Raw genomic sequence first — 26,181 nt, forward strand, 5'->3', positions numbered from 1 at the left:
CAATCAACTCCTTTCACAACAGAAACAGTATGTCTGTTCTGTTTACACTCTATGCATGCTGAATCGAGAGATAAACTTCCACTGCTTCCTCTAGGATATCACTTATTAGCTGTAGTATAGCACTAGCGCCACACTGCATCCACTCCACGAACTTATTGACTGTAGTAGTATGTCTAGGCATTACCGGCATCTATAGCCTTAGCCCGTCACGTATAAGAGATAACGTCCCTCCGCGAGCACATTATTCAGAAAAGGAATGGGGAAGCGGCCTGGACCTGTATGTTAGGTACCATTCCGTCATTTGGCCAGTGTGAATTTGGAAAACCCAAGAAAAGTCTGATTGAGGTTCGCTGGCCTAAAGAAGCTCTTACTTGTTTTGTCCCGAGTGCAAGGTGACCAGAACTTTTACTTTCAAAAACGGGACGCATACGAATCGGCGACGGGGGGGGGGGGGGTTACTTCCACATTGCATTTTGGGACTCAGCAGTGTTTTCAATTTACAAAATACACAAGTAAGAATGATAACACAGCGTTTCTAACTTAAGTACTACACAAAAATATTTTAACTACTTCAACACTCATAATTCCCACTCAATTCCCACTTGAACGACAGAACATTCAATTCCCATTTGAATATTCAGAAGTTCTAGGCACTGCTGAACCTTCCCAATGAGTGTTGGTACGGAAGAGTGGAGAATTAGCATTGACCATTTATATTTTGAATAATAATTACGGGACACCTGGGTCATGTTTGCTTAAAAACGAATCCATTTGAGAATCAGAAAAAAACGGGACAACGGTTGAAAATAAGGGACTGTCCTGGCTAAAACGGGACGTCTGGTCACCTTGCCCGAGTGCCCTCACCACAAATGGAACCCAGGACCGCTCGCACTAAAGGCAGGAACGTTAAGTAGCTGATTGTATCTATTATTTTTGAATTCTCCTAACAGTGACACACACAATTCTAACAGTGAAGCATGTACTACTCTATAAGAAATATATAAGAGAACAACAATGTATTACTGTATAAGAGATCAACAATGGGTATTTATATATCATTTTCCTAGAAAAAGCAACACAGCGTTGCTACGTAATAGTCTTTTTAAACAGAACATAGGCCTGCTACTTAAAAATCTTACGTAATATTAAATCTTGTTTAACTTTAAAGCTTAAGTTAATATTTATTAACATACAGTGTTTTGACTTAAACATGGCCCTCTCACCAGTTAAAGAGGAATTCTATATTTAACATATCATACAACAGACATGCTTTTATAAGTGACTTTGAAATATAGGTTGCATATTGTAAGATTAAAAAAATGAACACCGTATTGAATCAAAAGAAAGCAAGTTGTTGTAGTTTTTTTCTTTTTTTTAATGGAAATATGAGAAAAACTCAACCTTTCATTTTTGACAAATGTACTTGTGGTTCAGGATTCAATTTAAGATGTTTCGATCGTGAAAGAACGTCGTTAACTCCTAAAAATAACAATTCAAGAACTCATATTTAGTAGTGATGTTTTCACCAACGTTGGATATAGCAAGAAACATTTCCTTAACCTTAGCACGTTCTCAGAAATTCAAAAGGATGCAAAGAAATAACTCTCAAAATGGAGATAGCAACATCAAAATGGCAGATTATTCTTTTTCAGCACCGGCGTCTTGTCTGGTGGTGTCTTGCACTGAAGAGCAATAGGGAATTGTGAATATAGCGGATATTTAAAGAACGGACTTCAGCTGTTCAGGATCTGCTTTACACAAGACAATAATGCAGAACTTAATCATAGAAACTCTTTGCTCATTGTGGTTCCTCCAGTTGGTCTGGTACTAAGAACAGAAGGTAAGTCGAAACTTTTTTTTAAAATATTCGTGTGTTGTGTCACAACTTAAATTTTATTTTAGAAGAATGTCATGTTTATAAACAATTCTGGCAGGGTCAGTTTACAATAAATAAGTCAGAAGGGGTTATAGAATACATTATTATGCCGCTGGAACTCTTTTAAGGAGAAATTTAATGGGAAATTATATAAATTATAGGAAAGTAGAAATCTCAGGAAATGAAGAAGAGCTCTAAGATGTTGTGCCGTCAAATCCTCCGTATGTTTCATGACTTCTGAATACAAACATTTCGAATTGGGTAATACACAATATCCAAGTGCTGGTTTTTGCTCAGAACAAGTCAAAATGTATAAGACATATGTTGTCATTAGAAATTCTGAAGCGTTTTGTTTCGCAAAAGGCTGCATAAAATGTGCCCAAGATGTGTAAAAAGTTACGCCCAAGTTCTATATATATACAAACAGTATCGCCATATATCATTGTTGTTACGCGTATTTTGAGAAGCGAAATACATTTAAGTTGAATTGTCATATACATAGTGCGTACCAAGCTCCGGTAATCTTTAATATTTGGGTGATGCCTTTTTGTCACTTTTCAACTTTCTCCACACTCCATCATAGTTTCGGTATCCAGCTTTCAAAATCATCTTCAAAGTCATTTTGGAATGTGTGTTAGAGATGCTTGTATAATGCACATCCGAGGGAACTTTTGGGTGAAAAATGTCTGCCCCGCAAGGAATCTTTCAGCTTGGGAAATAGATAAAGATCACTGGGAGCAACATATGAGGAATAGGATGTGTGTCGGAGAGATTCGATGTCTTTGTGATGGAAAAATCAAGAACAATCGTGCATGTAATGTGAACAAGTGAAATCCTTAACTTATGAGCTGTGGTCGATTTTCTTGCAATGCAACAAGCAATCTTTTCTCCAAAACTTGCACACAGAACCGCCTAATGCATGTCCTTTTGCTAAAGGATCAGCTAGGATTATCCTCTTTTATCCCAGAATATGACAGATAATTTTTCGTTTGAGGGAACCGTACGAAAGTTTTGCGTCAGCATTGGGAAGGAATGTTTCCACTGTTTTGACTAATGTTTTGTTTCAGGATTAACAGAGGAATAAAAGTTCTACCTATGGTGATCAAGGAGTCAAATAAACGTTTGTTGGCAGCACTGTTTTCTTTTTTATCAGCACGCCACTGGCAAATTGTCTTGCGGGATGTCTTCTTCATCTCATCCAACTGCCTACAATTTTAACGTGAACTGACCTTTCTCAGTTTCAAGTGATTAGTTTTTATTCCAAGAGTCACTTTATGCCTCTTGCTTGTATATATTAAAAATTTTAATATCGTAGGTATACATATATATTATTAGTATTATTATATGTTTAATTATGATAAAATAAGATGAGGATCCCAGGTCTGGGTAGCATTTAATTCATATATTCTGATTAGCATGTAAGAGTTATTATGAATATTATTATTGTATTTGTTTGTATATTCCATGTATTTTTTTTTCTTAGGCCCCTTTTAGAAGTTATGATAAATCATCAAGGGTAGAGATTTGTGAAATGTTGAAAGCAGTTTTCTCTAATTATTTGCTAGAATTTTGCGGTAAATTTGCATTTTTAGTTAAAAAATACAATAATACTCTTTCGCTTGTACCTATGATGGTGCATGCGTCTGGAATTTTATTACGGCTATTCCTTCTTATTGGGCAACAGTAGTGACAAGAAAAATTCAAACTTTTCGTTATTTGTATTTTTGGCGTGAGCATAAAAATAATCACTAATATCACAGAATTTACATTCAGAACCTACTTCCATGTGCCAGTGGCCATTTTGGGGCTACAACTTCACCTTCCTGGTCCCAAAACCACTTTGAAAACCACAATAAATAACCACACCACCCTCTTATACGACTACGACTATAAATCTTTTAAAAGAGAAGTTTAGGGAATGACATTTCTATGGGGTGAAGTGTCGAATGACTCAACCTGATCCTTATTCCTCGCGAGACATTTGTTTTTACTACAAGCATGTGTCCATAGTATACGATTTCCTGACGTGCTTACATGTGCAGTATACGAGTAAGCTACTGCGTGGAAAGCGGGATCATACAGTTATTGTGGAAGAAGTAGGGAAAATATACGCTTTTTTTTTTTTTTTTTTTTTTTTAGGAATAAAGAAAACATTATTGAAACTTAAAGGTAACCTATTACACTTTTAATTTTTAAAATATTACTTCTCATTAAGATTTTTTCGTTCGTGGTACCCGCGGTATTTTCCATTGTCATTTTGTGTTCGAGTTGGTTTGCTTAAGTGGACAGAAAATATACAGGTGACTTGTATGTGTGATTTTATGCTATAAGAAGAGTCCAATTTGTTTTATAAAAACGCAAAAATCTTTGATTATATTCCAGTGATGCCAAAACAACGAAGTTATATCCTCAATCTGGTACACTGGCAGACGATATTCATTTACACTAGATTCAAGATTTAAAAAAAAATCCAAACATTATTCTACAATAATGACAAATTTCACATTAATTGTAAAGCATACTTACCTTCTTCCCGTACGTCCCTGCTAAGAATATTTATCGTAAATTATATGAATTTTGGAAAAGTAGCTGTAGCCCAATATCAGTCACTGGTACATGCAAGGAGCATCGGAATATTAATTTTGTATCATTTGTGATTAATCTAACGCTTCCTGGAATTTCCAAAATAAAATTTGAAATTTTTATAAAGATCCATCAAATTATGCTTCGCCCCCTCTGCCCCCTTAAGATGGTGCGTTATCAAAATAACATTCCAGATTTCATAAACGCATACTTTTTTTGCTACAATGCCGCCAAATTTCACATTAATTAACAAAGAAATACCTTCTTCTCGTATGTCCCTACTAAGGACATTTCTGATGATTTTTTTTTATTTTTAAAAGGGGGCTATAGCCCCATATAAGTCACTGGCACATGCAACGAGCATTGGAATATTAATTCTGTGACATTTGTGATGCTTACTAGCATTTCCGGAACAAACTTTTGAATTGTTATAAAGATTCATCATCTGATGCTTCGCCCCCTGTGCCCCCCTAAGACGGTGCGTTACCAAAATATCATTCCAGATTTGAAAAACGCATACTCTTTTGCTATAATGACGCCAAATTTCACATTAATTAACGAAAAATACCTTCTTGTCGTATGTCCCTACTAAGGATATTTATGGTGATTTTCTTACTTTTGAAAGGGGGCTGTAGCCCCATTATCAGTCACTCTTACATGTAAGGAGCATTGATTCTGTGACATTCGTGATTAATCTGACGTTTACTGGCACTCCGAAAATAAATTTTTGGATTTTGGTAACACATCACCCACCACCTTTTTACGCCCCTTACCCCCAAAAGGGGGGCCTTCCCAAAATAATGTTTGAGACGGCTTTACTAGCTTTGTGAATGAGTGTTTTTGCATTTTGTAACAAATACAATTCATTTGCCCCAAAATCTTTACGAATAATTATTGGAGAAAACTGCTTCCAAAATTTAACATTGAATCTCCCATAAGGAAAATGAACTTTAGTGTTTACACCCCCCAAAAGGGGGCTAAACAGAAATGTTCTCTTATTTCCTTTAGAAATTCAAAAAATTCAGATATTTCTCAATAAGAGTGCCAAATTTTACATTAATAGTGTGAAAACTTCATATTCTCCCAGTGCTGTAGAAAATTACATGAATTTCCCGACCTTAATTTTCAACATACAGGATTGAAACATTGCACACGTATTGTCTACATAACTACGTTAAAAAAATCATATCTCTACTTTAACTCAGGCCCGGGCCAGAAGGACGCAATAATTTCGAAAAAATCGAAACATCTCCTGGTTTTCCTCGATTTTTACAGTTTCTGGTGTATAATACGGACAAATGAGTGGCACTGTTGAAAAGGATGCTCTAGCAGTGGCGGATCCAGGATATGATAAAGAAAGGGACTAAATCGTAGTTTGTAGCTTTATCCAGTGTAAATCAGAATTGAACCCCATTTTATTCAGTGTAGGGATGGCCAGACGGATCCGGAATTTCGGATCTTGGATCCGGATCCGGAATTTCGGATCTTAGATCCGGATCCGAAGTTTTGGATCTTGGATCCGGACCCGGAATTTCGGATCTTGGATCCGGATCCGAAGTTTCGAATATTGGATCCGGATATTCGGTTCCTGGATCCACACCCGAAATTTCGAAGTTCAGATTCGGACTCCTGATTTGAATATTTTAGGCCTGAGAATGAGACCCAGAACTAAAATATCCATATGTATAAAATTTACTAGGTGAATTTTATCTAACTCAGTGGGAAGACAATTCAATTTAAATGACAAAGGATTACATGAAAATCTCATTTTTACATTTTTCGGGGTTAGACCACTGTTGCGCACACCCCATCATTTAGTCTTTAGTATATCTTTAAACGTACTACAAGTATGCCACTTTCATCTCAAGTCAGTAGCTGTATAGATCTGCCTTTTGTTATATATTAATAGAGTTAGGATTAAAACTCGATTGTTTGTGAGACCTATGATAATATCTTCAGAATGAGTTATAACGTTGAAAAACTGCATAGAATGCTGCATATTTTCTTTGTGCCACATTGGAATTGAATGTAGTCTATCTTATACAGTCGGCTCTTATGATTAATTCAATGATCTGAACTCCTGCAGCATTACGCTAAAATCATGGATGTCTTTGAATTTTCGTCATTATTTCTATTTTTTATTACAAGCAAAATAAATATCATAAGCGGCATTTTACATAATACATATAGACGCAGTTCAGTCAGTTGATTGCTTAAAGTTTATAGCAAAGCTATTACATTTCTAAGACACTGGCGGCCTTAGGACAAAATCCATGGCTTTCCCATAAAATCTTAAATCTCTCTATATAAAAAGGGCAAAGTCCTGAGTGAGTGAGTGACAGATCACCGTACAGGCCAAATCGCTTAAGCTATAAACTTGAAATTTGGACAGTTTATAGGCTTTGTGACGTAGGATACCACTAAGGAAGGACTTTGGGAAATTCGACGAGGATGGGGGGAAATGAGGTGGAAAATAATGATGATTCTTGACGTTAGATACTTCAAATTCGGTATTTGGGTTTCTCATTGAAAATAATTTGATACTTGTTAAAGTGCTTTTTGATATGTAAATTAGAAGGGGCAGGGAAGATGTAGAAAGTAAAAGAACGGGTGGTAATTGCAATTATTGCAATTAGTATAATAATATGCCTATATCTCGGAAACTTAAAGGGTTAGAAACATGGAATTTGGTATTTGGACTTCTCACTTAAAATAATTAGATACGTATTTCAACGTTTTTTTGATATGTGGCCCAGAAGAGAAGAAAAAGGTCGAGAAGAAAATTAAGTGGAGATTACAATTATTGTATTAATATGTTCAATCCTTTAAGGTTAGAGACTTGAAATTTGGTATTTGCATTTCTCATTGAAAATAATTTGACATGTGTTTCAGTGTTTTTTGACGTTTTAGTAAAAAGGAAAAGAAAAGAGATGGAAAGGAAAGAGGGTGGGGATTGTAATTATTATAATAACATGTCGATATCTGGGAACCTCTGAAGGTTAGGAGCATAGAATTTGGTATTTGGACTTTACATTTGAAATAATTAGGTATGTTCTTAAGCGTTTTTTGATGTATGTCTTAGAGGGGAAGAAAAGGGGCGGGGAGAAAAGACTTTTATATCTCGGAATCCTGGAATGTTAGAGAAATGAAACTTGTTATTTGAACAAAAAATCGTTATGAAATGAAATCCTTGAGTTTTACGTCCCATGATTATGCCGGTTAGGCTAAAGGAGACGGTGATTATGAGAAATAAATGAAATGAAGAAAGTGGGAAGAAACGGGAAAACCCCGAGAAAACCCACGAGTACGGTGTTTGTCCACCACAAAGTCCACACGGCTACCAAAATGTACTCTTGAATGAGTTGTATATTATGTTTGCGCAGGGGCGAATCCAGAACGAACTCCTGGAGGGGGCGGATGGATTCTTAGGGGGCGGTTGGGGAGGCTAGCAGTGAAAAATTACTTAGATGATCTGAAATTGCCACAAATTACTACTAAAGTACACTGTTAATGGTGGCCCTGGGTAGAGGCGAACGACTTTTCGCCCTCCCCCTGCATCCGCCTATGGGTTTACATGAATGATATAGCTCCTTATACAACCTATGCAGAGTTAATAGTAGTGGATTACTAATTACAAAGATACATGTTACTGCTCGAGGCTCCATATGGTATTTTGTATACACATACAGTACATTAATACATTGATTTTGATACATTAATTGCCATTTAGAACTTCATCTCTACTACAATTTTTAATTCTAACTGAAGTGGTACGGTCACAGAGAAACGTATTTTTAAAGAAAGAAAAAAATCTCATCAAGAGCAAGAAAAGGAAGTTGCTCCTTAATTTGATTTGATCTATATTTTATGGGCTGTTCAATTAGCAATGGCCTAGCCCATCACGACTAGGAAATGGCCTCATTCAGTGACCACAATAACTCAGAAAGAATGAGAAAAGTAAGCAGCCTGAGTCTAATGAAGAAGCTTGGGCTTGAGACTAAGGTTTCATCCCAGCATTTGACTAGTGTTACAGAAAACAAAGGACAAATTTCCATCAGGACGACCGCTTTAAAAAAGATTTACTACCTTTTCGGTCAAGTATTTCCACTAGGATCGAATCTGACAATGAGATTGCTCTCACCTAAGTCGACAGTTTTACTCAATCAAATTTGGAGTAATTGTGACATATTAAGGCACGAAAACCAAATATCAACAGAATGAAGAGAATGCAAGGCTGTCACACGATCAGATACCAAAAGTGTCTTAAAATCTTATTTTAAGCATAGGAATGAAAATCACTTTGTCAATAATTTCGAAAATTTTGCTAATTCGGAACACCCGAATTTTCTGACACGGAGTTTCGAATCCGGATCCAAGATCCGGTTTTTCAGGTCTGCATCCAAGATCCGAAATTTCGGATCCGGATCCAAGATCCGGTTTTTCGGATCCGGATCCAAGATTCGAAATTTCGGATCCGGATCCAAGATCCGTTTTTTCGGATCCGGGTTCAAGATCCGTTTTTTCGGATCCGGATCCAAGATCCGAAATCTCGGATCCGGATCCAGTGTCCGGATATCCGGATCCAAAAATATCCGGATCTGGCCATCCCTACTAAGGACCCTCACGTGGAATATCAATGGCTAGGTACCACCTATTCTGCTCTCTAACTTCACCGTTCCAACAAAAATGCGTTTCATCCGAAAACTAAACCTGATCCAACATTATATGGTTTTATCCCAACAAATAAAGTGCGCTTCATCTTCACACTCTTTATTCTATATTCCTATCTGTTAGTGCTTTATATACACTAAATTTTATAGAAATAAAAATTTAAATCCTTAGCAATCCTGTCAACTTCTCGAAGTGATATGTTTAGAGCTATAACGTGCCTTTTAATTGACGTACATGGGGTTTCGGTGACTGCATCCAGTCTGTTAATGTAGCGATTAAACTCCCAATGAGGTGATATCAGAGGGTGCCTCCACTCTGCTACTCAGTGCTGCACTAGTTGTATCTCCATTGAGTTACTAAAACCAAGGAGGTGTTTCCAAGTAGAATAAATTTCAGATAGTTGCACCCAACAAATGCATCATAATTATTAGTTGTTTTGTTGAGACCTATATAATACGTTACGTAGATCATTATAATACGTGTGATTTCTCTTTATTTTTTAATTTAGGTATTGCCAAAATCAAATCTCTCGAAACGAAATTAGTGACAGTTCTGACGCAGGCTCAATACAAGTAAAAGTAAGTTGATTCTAAACTTACACACAGGTAAAAGAGCAAATTAATTTGTTTTTCTCTAACTTATAATACTAACAATAATATTAATAGTAATAATGATGTTACTGTAGCAATCTAAGAAATTATAATAGTAGTAAAACATTAAACCTCTTTGAGAAGAAAACAATCTGCACTACATTCCTATACAATATCTGCATTTAGCTTAAGGGCCGACTCCACTTGTAATACTATCTAAAATTGTGAAGATATCCTGTGTACACTCATTATTAAACTCTTACTTTCTGTGCACCTATTCTCAGATTCAGAGAATCACGCAGGGGGAGGAGTCCTGAGGGTTTGAACCCCTTCTCCGAAATCTCGACACTTCTGTAAATTTAGTCTACTTTTTGGAGTGATTTTACAAATTTTCCCATAATTTATCTTCATATTGAATTTTAACCCCCTCCTTCTCCTAAAAAAGCTTTGGACCCCTTCCCGAAATGTTCATGCGTACGTGTCGGTAAAAACTCGAGTAGTGGTTTGAATTTCGCTTCAATATTGGATTTCGTCCTTCGTAGCTTTAGTATTGGAAAAGGCTATGGCGTAAAATAAAGAAAACACTTAGAGACACGTTTTAATATTGACATGATAAACAAGTATCACTTTTGGGTTTTACGTATTTGATACGAATTTCGACAAAGACTGTAACACCATCTCTACATTCATTTTATTCATTCTTTACCATTTTGTTCTTACTATACTGTCCTTCGTCACATCGGAAACCTTTCCTCACATGTCAAATTTGATATGTAATCTCTTAAATCTGATGAAATATTCAATCATATCCTTCGGAATTCTCTTCGTATCTCACGCACATTTTCCAATATCAATGAAATACACTCAGCAGAAAAACAAACAAAAATTGTGTTTTTCAGACGTTTCATGTACTTTAGTACTTTCCGCCTGGAGAACTGTGACGAAACTAAAAATGATCAACGTCTACACGCTTTCACACATACACACTCAACGTAGACATTGCAGTTTCAGGTGCATGCAAGTCGTTCAAAGGCGTACCACTATTTTGAGAAACACTAAATGCATTCCCAGCCAGTACTTACTAGTTAAATAGAGGGTTAAAAGTCAAAAACATTGGGACGCTTTTTTCTTTTTTCTTTTTTTTTTTGGGGGGGGGAGGACTACCTCTTACCGTTTTTTGTGATAGTCATGCGGACATTGCCAACTTACGCATAGCACGTTCTGAAAATCGAATACTGCTAATAAAAACAAACATTTTAATTCCAGTCATTACAAAAATATTTAAGGCTTTATTAAATTAACTTCATCAAATTTTTTCGGTTCCATTCCCGGAGAAAATCTAAATAGTTTCGATTTCACTTGGAACTAGAAAGTAAAGGGAAAATGGTGCTAGAGGCACTGTTGGAGATAGTTGATGATTCGTCAATGCGTTAAAGTATTGATAGAATAAGGCTTAAATTTAAGTAAATTAAGGTTTGCGGGCCCACAAACCTCTACAAAAAGTACTAAGAGAGGACACATGTAATTTCATACAAATACATATATTTTCTGAAGTAGAGAAATCACGTTAAAGTAACCACCGGACAGAATTAAACATCCAAAATAAAACTAAACTTTTCAACTTGGTTCTTATTTTGAAATTCACTATTTATGAGTAATATTTCTCAGCATTTTATGCAATCAGAGAAAATATGTAGAATAATAACGTGGAAACAAAAATTTTGGTGGAAAACACAATTAAGTAATTGCGTCATCTCTTATGAAACTTTAACACTAAAATGTTTTACTACACATAAATGTATAGTACCTACCTAGGGTAAATAAGTATCATACAAGACAAGTAACTACAAACGTAAGCTTCGATTCATATTAAACTTTAAAAAAAATGTACTGCAATCAAAGGTAAAACTAGGTTGCAAATAATTTACAACAAGCCAGTGGAACCATTCATCTATGCGGAACTGATCTGAACGTAGAATTCAGAAATCAGTAGTCAATTTAATAGCGATAGGCATAGAATTCAGTGGGGTCATTTCAGGTTATTCCAGAGTGGGCAAGATTGTCCACTGGCACAAGAATTTCACGTTTCCAATTACTATTTTAGCACATTTTTTTAAAAGTATGTGTTTTTGAAACGGAGGGGAAAATCACGAAATGGAGCTCCTGACGGAAAATTTTAACCGATTAATTTCGGTTATTAACAGAGTAACTTCAACAGCTGAAAAATTGAACAATGAAAAGTGAGAGTAAAACTCAGTAAACCTCTGTTTCAAAATTCATATCAGTCAATTCAATCATATGTATTTGTATTGAGGACAAACAAGCGAACAATACCCTATTCTAGAAATTGCCTTCCCCTCTTCTCTCTTGAAAACGAAATTTAAAACACGCTTCGACACGGGTCCAGTTACTTTCAATGAAGAGTATAGTGTATGTACTGAGTTTCATATGCCTAACTTGAGAAGTATCTAGAACATACTATTCTTGGCATAAATTTTTAACCGCTTTCTCTCCTATGAATCCATCGTCCTCCATTTGAGATAGGAGGCCATGGTGGCGTAGTGGTAGAGCGCTTACCTCTGGTGTGTGGTGCTCTGGTGATACCTCGCCAACCTCGTGTGGGCTTTTCCGGGGACACCACCGTTTCCTTCCACATTTTCATGGGTTAATCATCCGTCTCCCTTAGCCTACAGAGCATAATTGCGAAATGTTAAACTGAAAGATTTTATTTCATTTCATATTCCATTTAGATACATATAAAAAATTCTACATGGTGTATTCCTTTTGAATATTACATATTTTGTATTGTTAAATAGTTATTGAAAACTAACTAACATTCCTATAATTATTATCATAGTTTTAAAGTAATGTTCTATCTTAGGTATTTTGTAATTTAATAGAAAACAAAGTAATTTGTTCATGTACTGTGAGTTTTTTTTTTTTTTTTTTTTTTTTTTAAGAACTTGAAGTTTAATTGGCTGGTGAAGATTGAAGATTATCAACCAATTTGAAAAGGTAATTATTCTTTAAGTTACTAATGCAGAAAATAAGTCTTAGAAGAAATAAAGTAGGTCAAGGTAAATAATTAACAAATTCAATAAATAATTGTATATCAGTGCTGTTCATTTAATTCCCTAGCTGTTGCTGTAAAGAGTTACAGGAACGACTTACCTATTTGTGCATGTTCCCTTGAAGGTACTGTAGTGTTGGATCTACGAATTGATTCCAGTTGTCGGCATCACTGGAAGGAATCCTGAAATACCAGTTTGGAATGTGCTAGGGTTTGCACGTCGAGTTATTCTGGATGTCCTGGCTGGAGTCAAAATGTTTCTCTTTTAAGGGGGTTTTCGGTTTATGAAACAGGAAAAGACACATGGAGCTAGATCCAGAGAATAGGGAAATTGGTGCTCGACCGGGATGTTGATAATGGTCAAGAATTCTACTTTTTGAAGCCTGACACGGAGTATTACCATGCTGTAAACACTACTGTCAAGTTCCGTCGTTTATGATGTATGAAATAGCACAACCGTTGTAAGACAACAATGTAGACCTCCTTATTGACAGTTTGATGATGTAGAACAACAAATTTCTGATGTTCAATCTCGAACATGTAACCAAAAAAAAAAAAAAAAAAGTAACACCTCAGCCGAGGTTGGATTTGTCTGGCCTTCTTTTATGTGTCAGGGCTTCTGATGACTTCCGTTGGGATAACGTTACGTTTAGGTTCGGACAAAAAGAAGGTTATACCAATCTCGAAGAATCCTCCTTCTGCAGTATGTTTCCCATCTTCCGTGCGCGATAAGGACGGACAGCATTATCTATAAAAATGAATGAAGGACCAATTTTTGTAACCAACACAGTAAATGAGGCGAAAGAATCTAATCTCTACACATCTCCGTAGCGCTGAGACAATGTTACCGTTCCAGTTGGAACTTCAGTATACTAATTTATTCTGTGGCAGTGGGCTCAGTGATAGAGCGTTCACCTTTGGTTCATGAGGTCTCAGATTCGATCCCAGTTCCCACCATGTGCACTTTGTGATGGACAAACACCGTGTATGGGAGTTTTCTCGATCTCCCGTTTCCTCTCAAATTTCACCATTTCAATCATTTCTCATCATCTCCTTTAGCCTACACGGCATAGGCGTGGGACGTAAAACTAAAATTTATTCTGTGGCATTTGTTTTGTGCTTTTAAAATAATGTCTTCCTAACGGTTTCTATTATATTAATTGCTGAAGTCGCATCTTAAGTTTTCTACAGCACAGTATGACATATTCTGCGAGTGTTTTCAGTCACATGTGTTATGCAGTGTTTGAGATCTAGGAGTGTTGCCGGCTTTCATTTGAATAATACATAGTTTCTTTCAAATGGCCCCAACCATTAAAAAAGAAGTCAGGAGAAGTAATATCTGAGAATATGGAGAGCAAATCTTATTTCCAAATCGTGAGATCACGTGTCTCGGGAACAACAGAAATGCTTACATGTGCTTTGTGGGTTCTACTTTCGTTTTTCTGGAATCACGTGTTTATCCTGTTAACTCAGAGGCCCACAAGGCTCACAATTCTGGGCGCCTACAGTAAGATGTGGCCCATTTAACTTTCGATGATTAACTTAGGGTATTAAAATCTACTTTTTAGATTTCAAACTTTTTACTATTCATTATTGTTCTGTAGTCTTCTAATATTATAAGGTTAGTGCTTAGAAAGCCATTTAATTTCCTTAAACATCTGTGATTAAGTCATATATTTACATATATAAAATGGAAAACACAAAATAACGTTGTAATTCTGATAACTAATGTTTAAAATTGTGTTATTTGTTGTGGAAATGTATAGAAAAATGCAAGAATAATTATTGGTAGCACGATCGTAATGAAAAATCCTCTTTATGGTAGAACAGGTTCAGTTCACGTAAGAAAACAAATAGCTCAGTTAGTTAGAGCAACGAGTCTGTATGACAAAATTAATTGGTTCGAACCCCCATAGAAGGACAACTGTCATTTTTATTACTATGGTTATTTTATTCATTTTTTATGTGGAAAGAATCAAATTGTAACATATGCAGTGATTTATTTGTGGATTTTGTTGAAGGGGGGAATGTCTATACAAGATTGTGTTCCGTATAACAGAATAACTTTAAAGTGGGGTTGGCAGAACGCTATTTTTAAACCTACCTACTTTAAAACTATGCTAGTAGTTTGATAGCGGTCTCCAAATTCATAGTTTTTTTCACTTTTTTAAAAACAATTTTATAATAAATACGTTAAATAAGATTTGGTTAGGTACATTAGATTACATGCGTTACTTGCCTTGCTACTTTTCGTCCTACTACTGACAAGGGAACCTTCCGAAAATGATAGTTGCAGTGAAAGATGTGGCCTATGCCAATTGAAAGAGCTGTAACAGAGATGAGCATTCCCAAAAAATTAGCTGCCCATAGCAATAGGTTCAAGAAATATAAGGGGTGGAAGTTCGGGAAACAGCAAGGTTGGCCAAGGGGGAAAAATTGCAAATTCCACAAAAAAAAAAAAAAAAAAAAAAAAAGGCACGGCAAAATACAATGCTGACAAGTGATGTATAGAAAGAGACTTGCTACAATAGGGAACAAATGAAGGCCACCAGTAGGGTTAACAGTGTTGCCAACTGCACTAAAAAGTACATGTTTTGCAAAGAGCACCATATGAAGTGAGTGCAATATTCAGTGTCATGTAGAACATAAGATATGACGTGTATAATCAGTGGTACAATCTAAGAAAAGAGAATAAAAAAAAACAGAAGTACGAGAAATACGGAAAAGACGAAGTTGGCCATAATGCGCCACAATTGATCACGAGCTGTGCATATTAGAATGAACAAAACAAGAGAGCACAAACTATGCAGGAAACCGACGTACCTAGAGTCGAAAAGAAAAACGAGTTCCAAAGTTGGCAGCACTGGCCATGAAAATCCAGACAATTCTAATATAGTTAGACCACTCGCTTCACAAAAAGAAAATTCCGGCAAGAGGCATCATTTGTACATGCTCGTCCACATTGTACGTGCAATTGTTCGATGAGACAATGGTCCAAACAGAAGATACATTTGCAGTGAGCACAGCGGAATACTGCCAATCCGTCACACATGGTACAATGATCGCCTGTGAATGTCTCGAAACAGTACTCTAGAGGTGTCGGAACCTTTGGTGGTCTTTCTATCACATATCCACACCTGTAGAAAGCAAACATAATCAAAGGCTTGATCTGCTGTGTGCTGCTGTCTGCAGTACTATCACCGCCTATATGATATATCCAGAGTGTCCCACCTAACTCTGCGACTGAAATAGTTTCAAAGCGAAAAAAAATGTGGCACATCTAGTTTTGCAGGAATGTACCCATGTCAGCGGGCGACAAACTTCTGTGAGACGCAAGTGCCCCCAAGTCCCCCATCATAGGGTCCCAGGGGCCAACTTCAAAATTTCAAATAGCACCATCGGTCGAGTTATATTTCTTTCGATAAATCATGGAATATGCAACAACGCAGATCAGAAGTATTTACTATATAGGATTTCAAAATGGCCGCCAAAAATATCTGCTCGGCGACAAGAACAACGTGCATTTTTGGCGTCCATTTTGAAACCCGTGCTTCATATGGCAAATGTTTCTTATAGGCGGTGTTGTATCTATCCAGAGAAATATCATCCGCCCCCTGTTCTCATTTGAAATGTTCCGGTTGACCCCTCGAGTCTTATGATGGGGACCCTGGGGGACTTGCTTCTTACAAAGTTTTCTTGGCCCGCGACATGAGTACATTCCTGTGCAATTGGATTTGCAACACCTCTTTTCGCTTCGCAGCAACTTGAGATCACAATGTTCGATGCCATGTTAAGACACAACATATATTTGTGGCGGCCATTTTGAAAAACATGCTTCATATAGCAAATGTTTCCTATATGTGTTGTTGCACATTCCATGATCTATCGAGAGAGGTACCACTCGGTCCCTGTTGCCATTTGAAAGTTTGAAGTTGGCTCCTGGGGCCCTATGATGAGGATCCTGGGGGCACTTGCTTCTCACAGACTTTTATCACCCCTGACATTGGTACATTCCTGCACAACTGGATGCGTTACATTTTTGTTCGTTTCTCAAATCTTTCAAGTCACAAAGTTTGGTGGGACACCCTGTATATTCCCACATACGACCCAACCATGACATAATGTTTACTTCTACTATAGGTTGTAGACTCAACCCAACCATTTCATGTTCCCGACTTGACATTGCCTCAATCACTCTAGCATTGATGTATTCCGAGTGATGCCTGTTGCCAGAATTTTCTTTTTGTGAAGCGAGTGGTCTAACTATATTAGAATTGTCTGGATGTTCATGCCCAGTGTTGCCAACTTTGGAACTAGTTTTTCTTTTCGACTCTAGGTATGATCTGTCAGGAAAGTAAATGTACACCTATTTTTCGAGGCTGGCATTCCTGCGCTCCATCCATGGAGAGTATGAGAATTAAATTAATCAAATATTTACTGAGGGGCAAAAAGAAAAGTTTAATCTGAATAAGACATTGCAGAGGAGCACAAGCTGTGAATACGAATAGTGCATAGTGTAAATAAAGGACGACACCGAAAGAGAAAGCCAGATACAACTGTTAAACTTAGAAAAAAGAGTAAAAATTGTCGAAGTGGGAACAAAAAAACACAAATACAAAAATACGCCGACAACTAAACGTTCACCATGCCATCAGCTTGGTGCAGTTGTTAAGATGCTGGCTTACAAATGCAAAGGACGCAAGTTCGAATCGTCGGCAAGGACATTTTTAAAAATTTTTGTTAATAATACATACAACTCATGAGAGATGGTAAAAGAGGTCGTTTTTAGTTTTTCGTAGCAATTATTATTGGTAATGTTTAGTACTGATAATACTTTTTGTCTTTGCGTATTGCTTTTGTTCTTGTCTTCATTTCGAAAGAGAAGAATATCCGAACAAATGCCACCAAAATTCCTCATATTTTGAATGTAAACGCCATTTGCAATTAGTGAAGAATAAAAATTGAACGTTCCGATGTAGCTGCAAAAAGTAAAAAGAAAAAGATGGAAGTCAACCATACTCATGGTTACTAAAAATACAATTTCTACATGCCTTACACCTCCCGACCACGTTTCTACGTTAGCAAGTAAGAGGCTTGTGTTTAGGTTAGGCTCGTCAATACGTTTTGCAAAGGGGCCCGGTTTAGCTCTGACGAACCACAGGTGCGAGAAGGGAGAAAAAAACTTTTTCTCTCTCCCTCTGTGTGTCTATTTATCTATCTATTTGTATATATATAACGCTATTTGTGAATGCCATAACCACCCTAATTTTCAGCGGATTGAGACGAAACTTGGCACAAACATTAATTGTTGAAATATCTTGATGAGTTCGTTAACCAGAATAATCAGATGAAAATGTTCAAAATGGTGGCCCTTCAAACTCTTAAAAAGTTCCAAGGGAACCAAATTTCGCCCATAAATAAGTATTCAAAAAGTTTGAATAAATTTTCCTCTTTTACTGAAATATTTGTGTGCAGGGACTTATTGAAATATTGGACCCGATTAATCGCCTAAAGAAGGTTCACGCCCTTTCGCTACGATCAGTTTTTTTTTTTTTTTTTTTTTTGCAGGAGGGGGTTATTTTCCTATCGGAACAAGATGATTGTTAGTGATGATATGAAATTACACATTGAAAGTGAAGTAACTTGTGTAACGTGTTATTTGAAAGAATAATATAATAAATGTGCTTTCCTCTAACACAGAGAACTGTAAATCATGTATTTCGAGTTCGGGAGCCTGAATGGCGAGGAGTGTTATTTGATTTGCTTTTTAGTAACACATTGCATTGCAAATAAAGGTAGGCAACATTAGTGGTAAGTAAAATAATAATAATAATAATAATAATAATAATAATAATAATAATAATAATAATAATAATAAGTGTTGTTTGTGGCAAGGTAATATCTTCCTCAGTTCTTCTTCAACCGTAATGATTGTAACGCCATATCACCCTTGCAAACAAAATATTAGCAATTTATATCGAGAGAACGGGAAACTGTAGAGCGATGGGACCAACGTGTGACAGTATGCACTCATAGTACTCAGAAAAGTAAGCGATTTCAATGCAAAATGAACGAAGAGTCATTGTCATGGGTAGTCATGGAGCCACGGCAGAGCCCTCTTTAGACAAAATGTCGATAGCTTATATCGAGAAAACAGGAGGTGATAGTGGGATGGGACCAACGTTGGACACCGTGGACCCATAAGGCGCATCGAAAAAATTAGGGAGGCGGGCGCCAGCCAGCCTTACTTATTTCCACATAATAATATAAAATTATATTGTCGAAATACACACACGAGTTAGCTACTAATATTTCATATTATTATTATTATTATTATTATTATTATTATTATTATTATTATTATTATGTTATTATTATTATTATCTACAGCGTCTTTTCATTACGTGAGTATGTTTGACATGAAACCAAAGAGAAAATCCATCCTGTAGCCAAAAGAAACAATACTTTCTCTCAAATGGATAAAAAATCAAGCCGAGATTGATTCGAACTCGCATGGACGGCGCGAAAAGCCAGTACTTTGTCCACTATTTTTATAACTGACTCACCGAACGCGCTTCAGTAACTTACTTATTGCTAATTTTACTTGCTTCACTCGTTTAACTTGCTTTTTCTAATAACTTATAACGACAGGGACACGAACACAGAAACATCGAGAACAGTTAAAAATGATAGATGCTCTCCTGCCGAGAATCGAACCCGGGACTCCATACACCCAAGGCTCACGTGCTAGCCTCTAGACCAGCGGGGATGGCAACGCTCACTCCCTGTGTCGTTAGGGATTACGACCACTGTATTGCCAGCTATCACTTCTGTGGATTGTATACTATGATCACATGTTTCTTCTTTGCTGGAAGAACCTACATTATATGTAATACATGAGGTATTTAGACCTACATGCTCTTCACATAATGTAATAAAAGGGTCATGCTGTCGGATTTTAATACGGAAACTGCTGTCGGATTTTAATACATGACGTATTGCAGGATACAACATGCTTTGCATTACTTGTTTGTTTGTAGACAGCTACTAGCTTAGTGTTCTGAAAGGTTGTGTATAAACTAGGGATAGCCCGTTCCGAAATTATTAGTTTTCGGACTCCCGAAAGTAGAGCCGGACAAATTCTGGAATTCGGAAAATTCCAATTTTGTAATAATTTCGGATTTCGGAAAAATCCGGAATTTAGAAATTTCTGATTTCGTTAACATTCCGGAATTCAGAAAATCCGGATTTTTTCGAAAGTCGGAGTTTTTCTCAATTCCGGAATTTTCTAAATTCCGGATTCTTTCCGAGTTCCAAAATTCTTCTGAATTCCGGAATTTAACTGAATTCCATAATCTTGCGAAATCCGGAAAGTGAAAGTTCCGCTTCCGAAAAATGAATTTATTTTGGTTAATATGAATCGTGGCGGAAATAAGTCTTTGACCAGGTAATGGCGACTGCTTTGAAAGAAATGGGGAGTATGAGAATTGAATCTGTCATATTTGTAGTTTCGTGTGGAGAAAGAACGAACTTGTGAACCAGTGGTTTAAGAAAAAGTCAAGTTATTAATGTAAACTTTGCCGACTTCATAAAAGAAATACGAAAGACATTTTGAATCGAAAAATATAACATACAAGTTTGCAAGCGGAGACAAAGAAACCTAACGTAACCAGACTAAAGACGAATCGTTTACCGCGTAGCGATCGCGGTTCAGTGGTCAAGGTGCTTCTGCGATTGCACGTTGCAATTTTTTTTCTTTACTTTAGAATTTTTGATGGCGATTGATCAGCGATAACATACGTTTTATTATATTCAGATATTTGAATACTCGGATGTTTCAATACTTGAACTATCAAATCTTCAGGAATAATAATAGTAATAATAATAATTATTATTATCTCGTAGAAGATTAAAAGCTAGAAGCTAAATTATCGCTCAGGTCATACCATTACAAGCAGAAACGTGACATTTGGAAAGAATATTTCGGTTTGGTTTAATGTTGCTCACGAAAAGAGGAGTTTCTCATCTCGTTTCTAAAGTAAATTTTGTGGTGGACAAACACCGTGTGCGTGGGTTTTCTCGGGGTTCTCCCGTTTCCTCCCACTTTCTTCATTCCACCGTTTCATTCATTACTCATCATCACCGTCTCCTTTAGCCTAACCGGCATAACCGTGGGACGTAAAACTTAAAGATTCCATTTCATTTTTTCATCTCGTTTCTAAAACAAATAAAATAACATGAGAATTAACATTTTGCATTCGAGACGGGTCAGGGCTAAATCAAAATTTTCGTCTCTCTTTGGAGATGAGAATCGAGACGAGACGAAAAGTATCGTAAACATTTCCCGTCTTGTCTCGATTCTCGAAATAGTGTATGTCCATTCTTTAAGTAACAATTGCTCTGTAGACTGAATCTCATAGGCTATTTCGTTACATTGTATTTCAGAGCTCATTGAATTATGCTCTGTGTAGGTATTTTTGTAGCAAAGCTTTTATATTTACCTCTGCATATTCTAAAAATTAGTTTATTATATGCCTTACTGTCGCGTGATATTCAGTTATATTTATTACAGTTATTTTCCTCAAAACATACTTTCTACATGAAACTTCAATGAAAGGTTCTAGTTTAAAATGTTGGTAGTTGCAGAGGTGTGTCTTGAAGGTACGGAACCCTTTCCCCGAAATCTCTACTTTTAAGTAAGTTTTGCCAAATTTCAGGGCTAGTTTAAAACTTTTATTATTATTATTATTATTATTATTATTATTATTATTATTATTATTATTATTATTATTATTATTATTATTATTATTATTATTATATCAACACCATGTATAATCTTTAAAAGATATACGGTTTGTATCTGAATAGTAAAAGCTAATTGACTGTCGATCTCGGTCGTCTGGAAGTCTTCAGGAGGCAAGGACATCGGTCACGTTCTGGGTTTGAGTTCCGAAGGGGCAAGTATTCGGGCTCGAGCAAAAAATTGTTAAAAGTTATAGGCTTCAGCCAAACATATTCAAAACAGCTGGGACCGGGTCAATTGAGCTGAGTCGATGGCTTGTTCCAACTAAGGCGGCTCGGGTCATCGGCTCATCTCAACCGAGCCGACTCGAGCTGTTCGCTCAGTTGATACGAGCCGAGCCGGTTGATATCACTACCCGAGTTGGTATTCTGCTTGGGCTCAAGAATTCGACCGTGCAGATCTCAGCCTTGATTTTAAGAACTACAGTATATACTTATATTGGTGATTACGACATTTGAGGCTGTCTCGTAATAATAATAAAAAAACTCTTGTCTTCTCGTTATCTAGACGAGACGAGATACACTAAAATTGCCCCACGAGATGCACTAAAATTACGAGATGAGACGCACCTCTGTCGTGAGCAACACTAAAAGTATCCCACATTACTGCTTACATTTCTCATGGCTTTTGCTTTCCAGTCTGATCAGGCCAATATTTCAAAACGAGTTAAAACGAGCTGAACGAGTGAGCGAGCCAATATCAAACTCAACTCAACTCGAAACTCGACCTCGAAAACAGCGACTTGGCTCGGAACTCAATTCAAGCAAATTACCTTTGACTCGACTCAAATTGTACTCGAGTCGAATTGAATTTTGACTCGACTTGAGCTCATCCCTATTCGTGTTTGTATTTTATGTTTCCACTTCAACAATGTCTACTCTTTTTTCTCCTTTTACCTGCTGTTTCTGGATTTCTCTTTCGGTGTCGTCCTTTATTTACACCGTGCACTATTCTTATTCCCAGCTTGTGATCCGCTTCAATGTCTTATTCAGTTTAGGCTTTTCTCCTTACCTTGACTACACATGTGATTGATTTAATTCTCACTTTCCGCGCAGGACCGATGAAAAATTTTTATTATTATTATTATTATTATTATTATTATTATTATTATTATTATTATTATTATTATTATTATTATTATTATTATTATTATTATTATTATTATTATACTATTGAACTTGCACGGCGAAATAACTGTATAATACGATATCATTTCTGTAATTTTACTCCATTGTATGTTATTTAGTTTATTAATGGGCACTAAATTGTCTCCAGATCAATGAATAAATTATTTACGGCATGCACTTTGGTGGAAATATCATTACAATAAGATTATTGATTCGTTCCAAACATGTTCATGTAATGATATTTCCACCAAAGTGCATGCCGTAGTTAATTTATTCGTTGATCTGGAGACAATTTAGTGCCCATTAATAAATTAAATAACATACAATGGAATAAAATTACTGAAATGATATCGTATTATACAGTAATTTCGTCGTGCAAGTTCAATAGTATAATAATAATAATAATAATAATAATAATAATAATAATAATAATAATAATAATAATAATAATAATAATAATAATAATAATAATAATAATAATAATAATAAAACATTTTCATCGGTCGTGCGCGGAAAGTGAGAATTAAATCAATCACATGTGAAGTCAAGGTAAGGAGAAAAGCCTAAACTGAATAAGACATTGAAGCGGGTCACAAGCTGGGAATAAGAATAGTGTATGGTGTTAATAAAGGACGACACCGACAGAGAAATCCAGAAACAATAGGTAAACGAAGAAAAAAAAGAGTAGAAATTGTTGAAGTGAAAACAAAATACAAATGCGAATAGGGATGAGCACAAGTCGAGCCAAAATTCGACTCGACTCGAGTTCAATCCGAGTCGAGTCAAAGGTAATTTGCTTGAGTTGAGTTCCAAGCCAAGGCGCTGTTTTCGAGGTCGAGTTTCGAGTTGAGTCGAGTTTTATAATGGCTCTCTTGCTCGTTCAGCTCGTTTTAACTCGTTTTGAAATAATGGCCTGATTAGACTGGAGACCGAAAGCCATGAGAAATGTAGGCAGTAATGTGGAATACTTTTAGTGTTGCTCACGACAAGGGTGCGTCTCCTCTCGTATTTTGGTGCATCTCGTGGGGCAATTTTAGTGTATCTCGTCTCGTCTAGATAACGAGAAGACAAGAGTTTTTTTTTATTATTATTACGAGACAGCCTCAAATGTCGTAATCACCAATATAAGTATATACTGTAGTTCTTAAAATCAAGGCTGAGACCTGCACGGTCGAATTCTTGGGCCCAAGCAGAAGACCAACTCGGGTAGTGATATCAACCGGCTCGGCTCGTATCAACTGAGCGAAGTTGTTGTATTACTATACATCTGCTTTCGCCCCTGTCAAATCTGGTCGATCTCGTTGACGCGACATATTTGCTTTTTAATACCCCTTTCTTCGTTTACTGAACAAAACAGAAACTATTCTGAAATATACTACTGCGCATGCCTCGTAGATAAATATTTCTGATGCCAATAGTTTCCGTTTTGTCCAAGGAATGTTCTTTTTCTTATTCCCAGCATGACCCTTTTATTACATTATATGAAGAGCATGTAGGTCTAAATACCTCATGTCTTACATATAATGTAGGTTTTACTCTTCCAGCAAAGAAGAAACATGTGATCATAGTATACAACCCACAGAAGTGATAGCTGGCAATACAGTGGTCGTAATCCCTAACGACACAGGGCGAGAGCGGTGCCCTTCCCGCTGGTCAGGTCGCTAGCACGTGCGCCTTTGGTGTATGGAGTCCCGGGTTCGATTCCCGGCGGGAGAGCATCTTTCATTTTTAACTGTTCTCGATGTTTCTGTGTTCGTGTCCCTGTCGTTATAAGTTATTAGAAAAAGCAAGTTAAACGAGTGAAGCAAGTAAAATTAGCAATAAGTAAGTTACTGAAACACGTTCGGTGAGTCAGTTTAAAAAAAAAAAAGTGGACAAAGCACTGGCTTTTCGCGCCGTTCGAATCAATCTCGGCTTGGTTTTTTATCCATTTGAGAGAAAATATTTCTTCTTTACGCTACAGGTAGTCCACTCTTCGTATTTTTCGCTGTCGTTCACAGTTAAAGTAACTGACTATTATTCTTTCTACGAATGATGGATCTTCTCTTTGGCTTCATGTCAAACACGCACACGTAATGAAAAGACGCTGTCGATAACAATAATAATAATAATATGAAATATTAGTAGCTAACTCGTGTATGTATTTCGACAATATAATTTTATATTATTATGTGGAAATAAGTAAGGCTGGCTGGCGCCCCCCCCCCCCTATTTTTTTCGATGCGCTTTATGGATCCACGGTGTCCAAAGTTGGTCCCATCCCACTATCACCTCTCGATATAAGTTATTGACACTTTGCCTAAAGAGGGCTCTGCCGTGGCCCCATGATTACCCATGACAATGACTCTTCGTTCATTTTGCATTGAAATCGCTTACTTTTCTGAGTACTATGAGTGCATACTGTCCAACGTTGCTCCCATCGCTCTACAGTTTCTCGTTCTCTCGATATAAATTGCTAATATTTTGTTTGTAAGGGAGATATGGCGTTACAATCATTACGTTTGAAGAAGAATTGATTAAGATATTACCTTGCCACAAACAACACCTATTATTATTATTATTATTATTATTATTATTATTATTATTATTATTATTATTATTATTATTATTATTATTATTAATTATTAATTATTATTTTACTTACCACTAATGTTGCCTACCTTTATTTGCAATGCAATGTGTTACTAAAAAGCAAATCAAATAACACTCCTCGCCATTCAGGCTCCCGAACTCAAAATACATGATTTACAGTTCTCTGTGTTAGAGGAAAGCACATTTATTATATTATTCTTTCAAATAACACGTTACACAAGTTACTTCACTTTCAATGTGTAATTTCATATCATCACTAACAATCATCTTGTTTCGATAGGAAAATAACCCCCTCCTGCAAAAAAAAAAAAAAAAAAAAAATGCCTGACCGTAGCGAAAGGGCGTGAATCTTCTTTAGGCGATTAATCGGGTCCAATATTTCAATAAGTTTCTGCACACAAATATTTCAGTAAAAGAGGAAAATTTATTCAAACTTTCTGAATACCTATTTATGGGCGAAATTTGGTTCCCTTGGAACTTTTTAAGAGTTTGAAGGGCCGCCATTTTGAACATTTTCATCTGATTATTCTGGTTAACGAACTCATCAAGATATTTCAACAATTAATGTTTGTGCCAAGTTTCGTCTCAATCCGCTGAAAATTAGGGTGGTTATGGCATTCACAAATAGCGTTATATATATATACAAATAGAAAGATAAATAGACACACAGAGGGAGAGAGAAAAAGTTTTTTTCTCTCTTCTCGCACCTGTGGTGCGTCAGAGCTAAACCGGGCCCCTTTGCAAAACGTATTGACCAGCCTCACCTAAACACAAACCTCTTACTTGCTAACGTAGAAACGTGGTCGGGAGGTGTAAGGCATGTAGAAATTGTATTTTTAGTAACCATGAGTATGGTCGACTTCCATCTT

The 26,181-nt window shown here is 36.4% G+C and overlaps 1 long non-coding RNA gene across 1 annotated transcript in view; it reads left to right on the forward strand.

Annotated features, from left to right (window-relative positions):
* The first annotated feature begins 1,113 nt into the window (after nucleotides 1–1,113).
* LOC145662029 (uncharacterized) overlaps nucleotides 1,114–26,181 on the forward strand; it is an 83,511-nt gene continuing 58,443 nt past the window's right edge. The window contains exons 1-3 of the long non-coding RNA XR_014126953.1: nucleotides 1,114–1,840; nucleotides 9,639–9,708; nucleotides 12,681–12,735. This is a non-coding gene — a long non-coding RNA (uncharacterized LOC145662029). The remainder of the gene's footprint in view (nucleotides 1,841–9,638; nucleotides 9,709–12,680; nucleotides 12,736–26,181) is intronic.

This window comes from Thermobia domestica, chromosome 10 (genome assembly GCF_964235325.1).
Source record: "Thermobia domestica chromosome 10, izTheDome1.hap1.1, whole genome shotgun sequence".
NCBI lineage: Eukaryota > Metazoa > Arthropoda > Insecta > Zygentoma > Lepismatidae > Thermobia > Thermobia domestica.